Consider the following 12,849-nt stretch of genomic DNA (forward strand, 5'->3'; position numbering starts at 1 on the left):
ATAAGAGACAAGGTGGGAGAGGTAATATCTTTCATTGGACCAACTTCTCCCTCAATGGTAAGACAAACTTCAACCCTAACTATGCTGTCTTGATGCTATTACTTACGATACAGTCCCCCCTAGTATCTGTATAAATTGCCTTTTATTACACTTTGTATTGACTAACAAACTAGAATTTCTTATACTACTTTATATACTGTAGGTGAAAATACATGCAATTTTCAGTTTTAGCTTAGCTTTCAAGCCTTGATGAGATCTACAAAACAAGTCAAATTTCAATAAAATTCTCAGGATGGTATATAGTCATAAACCAGTCCCTCCTCTCCAACAAAACCACTCCCACCCCAATCACCTTACTCCCTAGTGCATATCTAGGCCTCTTAACTAATCATACATAATGCGTACTACCGAGCTATCTTCCTCCCCACTTATCCAGTGCAAGCAGCTATCATTTTTTTAACATGGTTTAAATGCTGGTTCCAGTGGGTAATAATCCTATGGCAGCAGTACTACTGGTGGAATAATGGCACACAACTGCCCCAACACTGGGTGCGCTTATGGTGGCTCCAGTCCTAGCAGTTAGTTGCTTCCTCTGTAAGGGAACAGAAGAGACTTGTCTAACGCATGACTAGAACCCTCCTGGAAATTCTTTAGGACTCTTCATCTGGCTTCTGCTCATTGCCACTAATCTCTGCTGGTTTCCAATCAGACAATCAGTAGCCCAGTAAATCCATTGCATGGCCCCAAAACCTAGTTGTCCACTGAAATCAGCTGAAAGATTTCAGTTGGAATTTCCAGTAGCATACTTATGCCGGGCTGCACATAATTAATAATTCTGCCCAGCTAAGAAAAATACGGGTCACTTAGCCAAACCAAGATGCTTTCAGCCTCAAGCACACTGGCATTCTGCCCCAAAGGGCCTCAAAAATGCCAAATGGAATTTAATAATTTTGAATTAAATTCCACAAAAAAATAGCAAATACTGTCTCTCCCTTCATACTTTATCAAAATACTACTGCTTAGCAAATGGGAGCAGTTTCCTTCAAGTGAGCGCAACCGTATTAGCCTTAGTAATGCTATTTAACACATCCCTCTCCTGAACGGGGCAAAGAAAAATCACACTTTTTCCTATTCCCTGGTTTGTGAAACTTTGAGAAACCTAAAACTCTAATAAGACAAAAGAACACTAAGTTCTTTTTTTGTAGCCTCACATTTAAATATGATACATAAATTATGATTAGACTAAGAATTTAAATTTGCACCCTGAGATAACACGCAGAATCATTTAATTAGACAATCTAAACACATACGACACGTGGCAGTGCAGCATATGGGATTACACAGGCATTCTCAGTCTGGACATGGTCCAGTAATAGTAGACCAAGGATTACATTTTACATGGACACCAGATTTTTATTTGTATCTGCAACGGACTTCTGAAGAACCTCCACTTTTTATTTCTTTCCGCACTTTAGGTGTCTTAAAATAATCCGGACTAAATTGCTAATTAAATTTAATCTATAACAGTGGTGGGCAACCTGCGACCCGTGGACCACATGTGACCCATCAGGGTAATCTGATTGCGGGCCATGAGACATATTGCTAACATGGACCATCAGCAGGCACAGCCCCCTGCAGCTCCCATTGGCTGCGGTTCACCATTCCCAGACAATGGGAGCTGTGGGAAGCGGCGGGAGGCAAGGACGTGGTGGCCGCCGCTTCCCACAGCTCCCATTCGTCGGGAACAGTGAACCGTGCCTACGGATGATCAATGTCAGCAAAATGTCTCGTGGCCCGCAATCAGTTTACCCTGATGGGCCGCAGGTTGCCCACCACTGTTCCATAACCTCAGATATAAAAGTTTAAAAAATACTTTCTGTATTTGGTTGTTTGTGACCAGAAGTAGCTTTTTGACTATATAGTCAAAAGATAAGTATGTACAAAATTAGTTATTCCAATATAATCCACTAACCAGTCAACTCAGTCCTTGCAATTTATGGACCTGACTTTTTTTTTTTAATTGTGCCTGCATAGTATATGCAACTGTGTTACTCCTGAGGGCATTCTGCACCAAAAAATTAAAAATTCTGCTTGCAATATTTTAAAATTCTGCAAGTTTTATTTGTCAATAAATAAATGTGGAGGCTCCACCATGGCACTGGCTACACAAAGGTGGGAGATCACCCAGCAGCCTCCCCACCTCCAGGATGCAGACTCAGCGGTGAGGCGCCTGACGCTGACACAGCACAAGGCCTGGGCCTGCCCCAAAAACACCCTGGGGCCCTGCCCCTCTGCACAAGGTGCACCAGGCGTGGGGCAGGCAGGCTCAACCAGACAGGATCCAAGTGTGAAGGGGCTCAGTGTGGGGGGATCCAGGTGTGGGGTGAGAGGGTTCTGTGTGGGACAATCTGGGTGCAGGCAGCTCAGTAGGGGGGTCTAGGTGTGGGGGATCTGGATGCACAGAGGCTTGTTGGGGGGTGGGTTTCCAGGTGTAGGGGCAATGGAACTCTGCAGGTGCTTCCAGGTGAAGGTGGTTGGAGCTCAGAGGAGAGATCTGGGTCTGGGGGTCTTAGTGAGGGACTCTGGGTGCTGAGGGAGTGGGGCTTGGTGGGGGTCTGGGTGCAGCTAGTTGAGGGTCAGTGGCATGGGTGTCTGGATGTGGGGGCTCAGAGTGATGCAGGGGGGTGGGGCTCATCAGGTGGGGGTTTGAGTGCAGAGAGCTCAGTGGGTGTGGTCTAGGGTGCGGTCTAGGGTGCAGGGGTGGGGGTCCAAAGGCAGAGGGTCTGGGTGCAGGGGGTCTCCAGATGCAGGAGTTGAGGTTCAGTGGGGTGGGGTTCAGGTATGGAGGGCTGTGGGGTTCTGGGTGTACAGGGTGAATCTTGACAGGGGTGTCTGGGTATGGAAGGTCTGGATGCATGGGGGTTGGATGGATGGGGAAACCTCCTCATACAGTGATCCCTTCCCCCTGCAGCTGAAGAGTGATAGGGGCAGGAAGCAGGGGAGGATGCTGAGCTTCCTGCAGCTGGGGGAGGTTTCTGGGGGAGGGTCTGACACAGTCCCAGCTACTCCTTGCAGGGGAAGAGGAAGTCCTGTCCTCTTCTGCCTCCAGCTGAGCCAGGACTAGCAGCTAATCTGGCTCAGGGTAGGAGCCACTGGCTGGGATGTCCCAACCCCACGGTGATTTACCTCTCCGCCAGCTGTTCTGGGTGCCTGAAACAATGTACCTGTGCTGCTAGGGAGTGGTCTGTGACTGATCTTGCAGCTTCCCTTTGCTTCCCTGTCATAAAGTCATTTTTCTGCGGGGAAGCAAAGAAATCTGTAGGGGACATGAATTCTGCGCATGCTCAGTGGTGCAGAATTCCCCCAGGAATACTGTGTGTGCCTTATTTGAAATAATCATTATTATGCTCATGAGCACATCAGGTAAATTAATAAATAAATGGCCCGTTATGTATGTATTTACATAAACACTTTATCTGAGTTGCAAATGCAATTGTAGTACTGTAGCTATATACACTTATACAATATTTTTGAATGCACAATTGCATGCCTCACATTTGAAAATCCTACTTTATTGTTCACGATTCCGCTTTTATTCTGCTAGATTATACCCTTTTAAAAAACATACCTTTCTTTTAAACACTCGTATTAACTTTTAAGAACAGTATCTCTCCTTACCTTTCCCTTTGTCATCTTCACCCTCTGATGTCTCATTTAAACTAATCTGAATCGTTTGTCTGCAAAACATACACTGTAGGGTAACAATATATCTAATAGAAGACTCATTATTCAAAGTAAATTCATAATATAAAATTACTTTTGAATGGCTGTAAACTCTCTAATCCAGGAAGGATTACTTTAGGAAAGAAGTTGGCATAAATGATGATAGTGTAAAATTCCAAATTAAAAAAATTAAAACATATTGCTCTCTTGGTAATGAAAATAATTATTGGAGTATTAAACATTAGTGAACTTAATTTTTCTGTATCTGATTGCAATCTGTACAGTTACCAAGCATGTGTTCATAAAAATCTTAAATTAATACAAGCGTTTTCTAAAATTATATATTTGATTACATACAAAAATAGTTAAGATAAAGTTATTTGCATTGCAAAGTCAAGCACTATAAAGTTAGGAAATGCCAAAACTACTGTGACTCATTTACTCCTAATTCTAATTTACTCATTGTGTGTCTACAATGAATGAAGCAGCAGTCAAAGGTGAAAATAGCATGTGACGACATTAGTCCCTTCTGGCCTTAGAATCTATTAAATACTGTAATGTAATTAAATATTATCATATGCACAAGGAGACAGAATTAAGGTTGCCAGACATTTACAGCTGCCTGTGCATTTCCTAACTTTCAAGTTAATGACTTTGCAACCTAAATCTATATAAAAAGAAAAGTCATTGATGTGTAATTTCCTAGGGGTTTTAATTTTTAAAGGAAAAAAAGGTGAAAAAAAATGGTTAAAACAATGCAACCACACCCCTATCGTGAATCATCAGTGCAGTCTGAACCCTGTGCCTTCAATATCACAACACAGCTTGAGTTACAAGACTAACTACTGTAGCAGACAGCAGGAGAAACAGTTATTCTGGAGGTGTGGATGGGCTGCTGGCACCATATGGTGGGTCCTAAGGCTGGCTGAGGGAAGCACAGTCCTTCCCAGTTCTCTTTCCTCCCCCTCCTCCTGCCCCAGATCATGCTTTCAGATAGGCTGCTGTGGGTCCATGGGTATGGTCAAGGCCAGCTATCCCAACAGTTCCCAGACATTCCCAGTGCGGTGTGTGCTACTGTGGTGACCTGGCTCTTAAGAATGTTTGTCTTCAGTTATTGTGGAGTACTGCTAAATTGCAATTGAGAGATAGGGTTGCCAACTGCCTAATCACACAAACCCAAACACCCTTGCCCTGTTCCCTTCCCCGCCCCTGCCCCGAGACCCTGCCCCTTCTCCAAGGCCCCGCCCTGTGCACTCCATCCGCCCCCCCCCCCCCCGTCACTCACTAGTCCCCTTTCTCACTCACTTTCGCCAGGCTGGAGCAGGGGGTTGGAGTGTGGGAGAGGGTGTGAGCTCTGGGCTGGGGCCGAGGGGTTTGGAGTGCAGGAGGGGGTCTGGCGTGCAAGCTCTGGAGGGGGCTCAGGGCTGGGGCAGGGGATTGGGGTGTGGGAGGGGTGCAGGAGGGGGTGCAGGCTCTGGGAGGGAGTTTGGGTGCGGGAGGGAGCTCAGGGCTGGGGCAGGGGGTTGGGGTGCAGGCTCCGGCCAGGAGGTGCTTACCTTGGGCGGCTCCTGGGCAGCGGCGCAGCAGGGCTAAGGCAGGCTCCCTGCCTGCCCTGGCTCCGCACCACTCCCAGAAGCGGGTCAGCACGTTCCTGCGGTCCCTAGGGGAGCAGTCAGGAGGCTCCACACACTGTCAACTCCTGCAAGCGCCAGCCCCACAGCTCCCATTGGCCACAGTTCCCGGCCAACGGGAACTGCGGAGTCGGCACGAGGTCAGTGCATGGAGACCCCCTGCACCCCACCCCTGGGGCTGCAGGGTTTTGCCGGCCACTTCCGGGAGTGGCGTGGGACCATGGCAGGCAGGGAGCCTGCCTTAGCCCCTCTGTGCCACCAGACTTTTAGCACCTAAAATCTCCCAGTTTGGCTTCAGCAGCCTCCGGGAGATAGGGCCTGATTCTGGGAGACTCTCAGAGAAACCGGGAGGCTTGGCAACCCTACAGAGATGGAGGAAATTGTGATTAACGTTCCTCTTTCGACATGAGTGATTAGTCAAAGTTCAGAGCCCTGGGAATGTTCCAGTTGGAAGCAGAAATTGATGGACACTGGTATTTTCTTTGATGCAATGTTGTTTATTTACAAAGAATGTACAAAGTCCAGTGTCTGAACATAGAAAGAATCATCAGCAGGAAACATCATCTTTTGTTCACAACCCTGAAAGCATTCTTTTCGGCCTGTATCCCTGACCCAAAAAATCTCTCCCCAGGTTTCTTCCAGGCTCAGCCACCATGCTTTCAGCTATTCCTTGCCTATCCCTCTCTCATCTGTTGTCAGTTTCTCTTTGTTCTGCCTTCTACACTATGACTGAATGCACCCCTGTATTCACACCCTGCACACCACTGTTCACATTCCTTTTGTCTTAGATGGGGGTTATGCTTACAGTTATGTTAACTAAAGGGTGAGTCCACACCTATCTTGATCCCATAATAAGGTTTTACCCAGTTCATAACTGTAGTTTATAACTAGCAAAACCTGAGCAGAATTTCAAGGTATATCTCTAGCCCCAGAGCATGCTTCCTGCTGCATTTCAAAAACCTGCTGAAAACAACAGAGGTATTAGCATTTCTTTTTAAAATGCCACAAAAATTTTAATGGAAAACATCAGGCAACCTTAAATATGGGGGTTGCTACCAGCTCCCCTTACAATGACTTTAAAAATGAGTAGCTGTTCAGTCACATGTGGAACATTATGTGCTAAATTAGTAGCAAATGAAATTCAAAACATTAAGTTCACTTTTGATATTTAACTGCACATCTCTTAAAACCTTTAATGACTACCTCTACTTCACCCTCTCTGCCTGCCTTAATCAAGTAAGCTTTTGGCTTCAATCTAATTTTCTTCATATTAGTATGCCTCCAGCTACCAAACCCCCATCCTTCAACCATTGCCTATTGTATCTGTCCTTAACTGAGGCCTCTTATTTACCACCACTGAGGCAAATTTGTCCTTGATTTAAACGTATTAAATTCATGTCTTACACCTGTGATGAATTCTACCTCCTGCTTACGTCAGTGATGAATTTGGCCCACTTAACTGATCTGTCGTTACCTTCCACATCTACATTTGTAAGTCTCCTTGTCATTGCCTCTACATCACTGTGTGTGTATGACACTGCCTTGACTCCATGAGCTCAGCCCAAGATACAGGTGATGCATATAGGTGTAAGGGGAAGTTGTTGTTTTGTTTTTTAATGACTAAAGTGTTGACTTTATTCCAATAGAAGGCACCACATCCAATTTTCAACATGGTGTGCACCCTCATAGTTCTTCTGTAGCCTTCACTCCTTATTTTACTGAATTCTAGTTACTCAATTAGAAAGCTATTTGCAGTCCCCTGCCTAAAATTACCTTAAAGGCAGCACTCACTAGAGCTACTGCCCACCTCAGTCCTCCATTACACAGGCACAGTTCTCAAAAGGAACTGTTCCGGTATAACTGAGGGCAGAATTGGGCCAAGAATCATTACGAAGTTTGGGGGAGTCATGTGCTTAAAGCTAAGTTACTCTCATCTTGATGCAATCAATAAAAAGGAACTTTTAGTGTGATGGGTTGGACCCCCCTTCTTGGATGCCACATGATGTACTGGGATTTCAGCCTGGGTTCCCTCTCTCTGCTTTGCTGAATTAAGCTATCCGGCCTCTTGCAGCGCACACGCGCACACACACACACACACAAAGGTAGGGCCACACCCCACTTCAAACACAGACTGAAGTCAGCTCTGTGTGAAAGGACTCCCCCAGCACTCACGTGTACACCCCTTTTTGGGAGATAAACCCAAAATAATACCATCTTGTGCTGTATAGAAAAATCTGCACAGCGCAAGCTCATAGGAATCCACCCTCTTCCTCAATGTGAAGAGAGATGTGTACATTTCTTGCCTGCGCCCCAGTTAAAGATTGTATAAACTGGGTTTTATTATAAACAAGAAATAAGTTTATTAACTACCAAAGGTGGATTTTAAGTGAATATAAGAGATAACAGACAGAACAAAGCAGATTACTAAGCAAATGAAACCAAACATGCAAACTAAGCTAGTTTCACTAAAGAAATTTGTTACAAATAGTATTTCTCACCCTAGATATAGTTGCAGGCAGATTACAGAAAGTCTTGAAAGGCAGCTGCACTGGTCTCCCTCTTGAGACCTTAGGTATTATTACTCACAAGCTAAAAGCCCTTCCAGCTTGGGTTCAACCCTTCTCCCCTCAGTTCAGTTCTTGCTTCCAGGTCAACATTCCACACAAAGATGGACTACAAGCTGTCAGGAACAGTATCCCCGGTAATGTCCCGGCAAACCTGGTGCTGAACTTTGTGACTTTGTCCTCACCTACAACTATTTCACATTTGGGGACAATGCATACCTTCAAGTCAGCGGCACTACTATGGGTACCCGCATGGCCCCACAGTATGCCAACATTTTTATGGCTCACTTAGAACAAAGCTTCCTCAGCTCTCATCCCCTAACACCTCTACTCTACTTGTGCTACACTGATGACATCTTCATCATCTGGACCCATGAAAAAGAAGCCCTTGAGGAATTCCACCATGATTTCAACAATTTCCATCCCACCATCAACCTCAGCCTGGACCAGTCCACACAAGAGAGCCACTTCCTGGACACAACAGTGCTATTAAGCGATGGTCACATAAACACCATCCTATACTGGAAACCTATTGACCACTATACTTACCTACATGCCTCCAGCTTTCATCCAGACCACACCACATGATCCATTGTCTACAGCCAAGCTCTATGATACATCCGCATTTGCTCCAACCCCTCAGACAGAGACAAACACCTACAAGATCTCTATCAAGCGTTCTTACAACTACAATACCCAGCTTATGAAGTGAAGAAACAGATTGACAGAGCCAGAAGAGTACCCAGAAGTCACCTACTACAGGACAGGCCCAACAAAGAAAGTAACAGAATGCCATTAGCCGTCACCTTCAGCCCCCAACTAAAACTTCTCCAGCGCATCATCAAGGATCTACAAGCTATCCTGAAGGATGATCCCTCAATCTCACAGATCTTGGGAGACAGGCCAGTTCTCGCTTACAGACAGCCCCCCAACCTGAAGCAAATACTCACCAGCAACCACTCAACAAAAACACTAACCCAGGAACCTATCCTTGCAACAAAGCCCGTTGCCAACTGTGTCCACATATCTATTCAAGGGACACCATATAGTGTGGCTGATGTGATTAGGTCCTATCAGAGGCTGGTTCACCTGTACATCTACCAATGTGATATATGCCATCATGTGCCAGCAATGCCCCTCTGCCATGTGCATTGGCCAAACCGGACAGTCTCTACGCAAAAGAATAAATGGGCACAAATCAGACATCAAGAATTATAACATTCAAAAACCAGTCAGAGAACACTTCAACCTCCCTGGGCACTCAATTACCAACCTAAAAGTAGCAATTACTCAACAAAAAAAACTTCAAAAACAGACTCCAACGAGAAACTGCAGAACTGGAATTAATTTGCTAACTGGACAACATTAAATTAGGCTCGAATAAAGACTGGGAGTGGATGAGTCATTACACAAACTAAAAACTATTTCCCCATGCTAATTTTCCCCCTATTGTTACTCACACCTTCTTGTCAACTGTTTGAAATGGGCCATCCTGATTACCACTACAAAAGTTTTTTTTCTCCTGCTGATAATAGCCCACCTTAATCGATTACTCTCGTTCAAGTTGGTATGGCAACCTCCATTTTTTCATGTTCTTTGTATATCTATCTATCTATCTATATCTTCCTACCATGTTTTCCACTGCATGCATCTGATGAAGTGGGCTTTAGCCCATGAAAGCTTGTGCTCAAATAAATTTCATAGAATCATAGAATATCAGGGTTTGAAGGGACCTCAGGAGGTCATCTAGTCCAACCCCCTGCTCAAAGTACGACCAATCCCCAACTAAATCATCCCAGACAGGGCTTTGTCAAGCCTGACCTTAAAAACTTCTAAGGAAGGAGATTCCACCACCTCCCTAGGTAACACATTCCAGTGTTTCACCACCCTCCTAGTGAAAAAGTTTTTCCTAATATCCAACCTAAACCGCCCCCACTGCAACTTGAGACCATTACTCCTCGTTCAGTCATCTGCTACCACTGAGAACAGTCTAGATCCATCCTCTTTGGAACCCCCTTTCAGGTAGTTGAAAGCAGCTATCAAATCCCCCCTCATTCTTCTCTTCCACAGACTAAACAATCCCAGTTCCCTCAGCCTCTCCTCATAAGTCATGTGTTCCAGACCCCTAATCATTTTTGTTGCCCTTCGCTGGACTCTTTCCAATTTATCCACATCCTTCTTGTAGTGTGGGGCCCAAAACTGGACACAGTACTCCAGATGAGGCCTCACCAATGTCAAACAGAGGGGAACGATCACGTCCCTCGATCTGCTGGCAATGCCCCTACTTATATAGCCCAAAATGCCATTGGCCTTCTTGGCAACAAGGGCACACTGTTGACTCATATCCAGCTTCTCGCCTACTGTAACCCCTAGGTCCTTTTCCGCAGAACTGCTGCCGAGCCATTCGGTCATTAGTCTGTAGTGGTGCATGGGATTCTTCCGTCCTAAGTGCAGGACTCTGCACTTGTCCTTGTTGAACCTCATCAGATTTCTTTTGGCCCAATCCTCCAATTTGTCTACGTCCCTCTGTATCCTATCCCTACCCTCCAGCGTATCTACCTCTCCTCCCAGTGTAGTGTCATCTGCAAACTTGCTGAGGGTGCAATCCACACCATCCTCCAGATCATTTATGAAGATATTGAACAAAACCGGCCCCAGGACTGACCATTGGAGCACTCCGCTTGATTCCGCCTGCCAGCTAGACATGGAGCCACTGATGACTACCCATTGAGCCTGATGATCTAGCCAGCTTTCTATCCACCTTATAGTCCATTCATCCAGCCCATACTTCTTTAACTTGCCGGCAAGAATACTGTGGGAGACCATGTCAAAAGCTTTGCTAAAGTCAAGGAACAACACGTCCACTGCTTTCCCCTCATCCACAGAGCCAGTTATCTTGTCATAGAAGGCAATTAGATTAGTCAGGCATGATTTGCCCTTGGTGAATCCATGCTGACTGTTCCTGATCACTTTCCTCTCGTCTAAGTGCTTCAGAATTGATTCCTTGAGGACCTGCTCCATGATTTTTCCAGGGACTGAGGTGAGGCTGACTGGCCTGTAGTTCCCAGGATCCTCCTTCTTCCCTTTTTTAAAGATGGGCACTACATTAGCCTTTTTCCAGTTGTCCGGGACCTCCCCCAATCACCATGAGTTTTCAAAGATAATGGCCAATGGCTCTGCAATCACATCCACCAACTCCTTTAGCACTCTTGGATGCACAGCATCCGGCCCTATGGACTTGTGCTCATCCAGCTTTTCTAAATAGTCCCGAACCACTTCTTTCTTCAAGAAGAGCTGGTCACCTCCTCCCCATGCTGTGCTGCCCAGTGCAGCAGTCTGGGAGCTGACCTTGTTCGTGAAAACAGAGGCAAAAAAAGCATTGAGTACATTAGCATTTTCCACATCCTCTGTCACTAGGTTGCCTCCCTCATTCAGTAAGGGGCCCACACTTTCCTTGACTTTCTTCTTGTTGCTAACATACCTGAAGAAACCCTTCTTGTTACTCTTAACATCTCTTGCTAGCTGCAACTCCAGGTGTCATTTGGCCTTCCTGATTTCACTCCTGCATGCCCAAGCAATATTTTTATACTCTTCCCTGGTCATTTGTCCAATCTTCCACTTCTTGTTTGTTAATCTCTAAGGTGCCACAAGTACTCCTCATTCTTAGGGTGGGGAGGCAGAGGAGAACCATGATGATGTCACTCCCCTGCCTTATATAGCTCTTGTGTAAGGCGGGAACCCTTTGTCTTCTAGTGGAAAACCACTGGCATTCCAAAAGGGGAGGGGGGGTATCCAGTACCAGGTGACTTGGACGCATGTCTCTGCAGGGCGGTGGCAGCCACTGTTCATAGGCTGTCTCCAGAGTCCGCAAAAAGACTAAGCTCTTTCACAGTCCATTGTCTGTGCTAATGGCCCATTAGCCCTTCCTGGCTAATGGCCCATTAGCCCTGCTGGTTGGGGGTGACACCCAAAGTAACACATTTGAAATACAGATACATAATTAATATTCCTAACTTCAGGTACAGCAATGATATAGGCGTACAAATTGGATAATCACATTCAGTAAATCATAACCTTTCCAATGATACCTCACATGTGCTATCTTGCATAAAGTATATCTCAGTTATGTCATATTCACATCATAAGCATATTTTCATAAAGAATATGGAGTGAAACGTCACATTTAGGAAACAATCTACCTCTGGATGTGCATATGCAATTCCCAGAAGGGCAGAACCTCATGCAACAAAAGGCAGAATTAATCCTTTATCTCTGACTATTGCTGTTCTCGAGGAATCCAGTCTTCCTGTCCCTTCAGTTCTCACTTTTCCTTTGACGTGTACACATACTTTAACTCCCATTAATGTTAATGGTGATTTCATTCAAATCAAGAGAAGAATTGATTAGGCTATAGAACTAACACAAAATAAAGATAGACCACACTACAGTAGCACCTCAGTAGTTCTCATTTAATATATAAAACCCAATAATTCTCACAAATAATCTGGCAGCCTCACCCCACTTCCCAGCAAAAATGTAATAGCACAGCTGTAGAGAAGTCTCGTGTTACTAAGACTTCATTACATTTATGGAATATCCTAATATACCAGAAGAATCATAAATAATTAAAACTAAACCATGTTAGTCAAAATAAAGAGATTGAAGTACATTTTGTGATGCAAATTCCTTGATTATTTCACAGTGTCAGTTCACTTACTAACCCTCAATGAGCCCTACTTATTAGTGTGAATTATCAAGGTTCGGCTCTGTTATCAAGATGTGGGGTAATTTGTGTCAGATATTCAGATTTTCTTTTAAATGCCCACCAGCAGTTTCATTCTGGGTATAGGACAGTCTCAATCCCTCAGTCTCATCTCAGATTTCAGATTTACCATGCGCATGAAAAATTGAACTTTGGTGTCAATTTAAGG

At 45.0% G+C, this 12,849-nt stretch overlaps 1 protein-coding gene across 12 annotated transcripts in view; it reads right to left on the reverse strand.

The window, feature by feature from the left end:
- Positions 1–12,849, reverse strand: part of ARVCF (ARVCF delta catenin family member) — a 543,783-nt gene that overhangs the window by 343,255 nt on the left and 187,679 nt on the right. The window contains exon 4 of one of the 12 annotated variants that reach the window (XM_073313186.1): positions 3,679–3,737. The exons of the other annotated variants lie outside the window; for them this stretch is intronic. The gene's annotated coding sequence lies outside the window, so the exon portion shown is untranslated. The remainder of the gene's footprint in view (positions 1–3,678; positions 3,738–12,849) is intronic. 12 annotated transcript variants of the gene reach the window in all.

Source organism: Lepidochelys kempii, chromosome 15 (assembly GCF_965140265.1).
Source record: "Lepidochelys kempii isolate rLepKem1 chromosome 15, rLepKem1.hap2, whole genome shotgun sequence".
Taxonomy (NCBI): Eukaryota; Metazoa; Chordata; order Testudines; family Cheloniidae; genus Lepidochelys; species Lepidochelys kempii.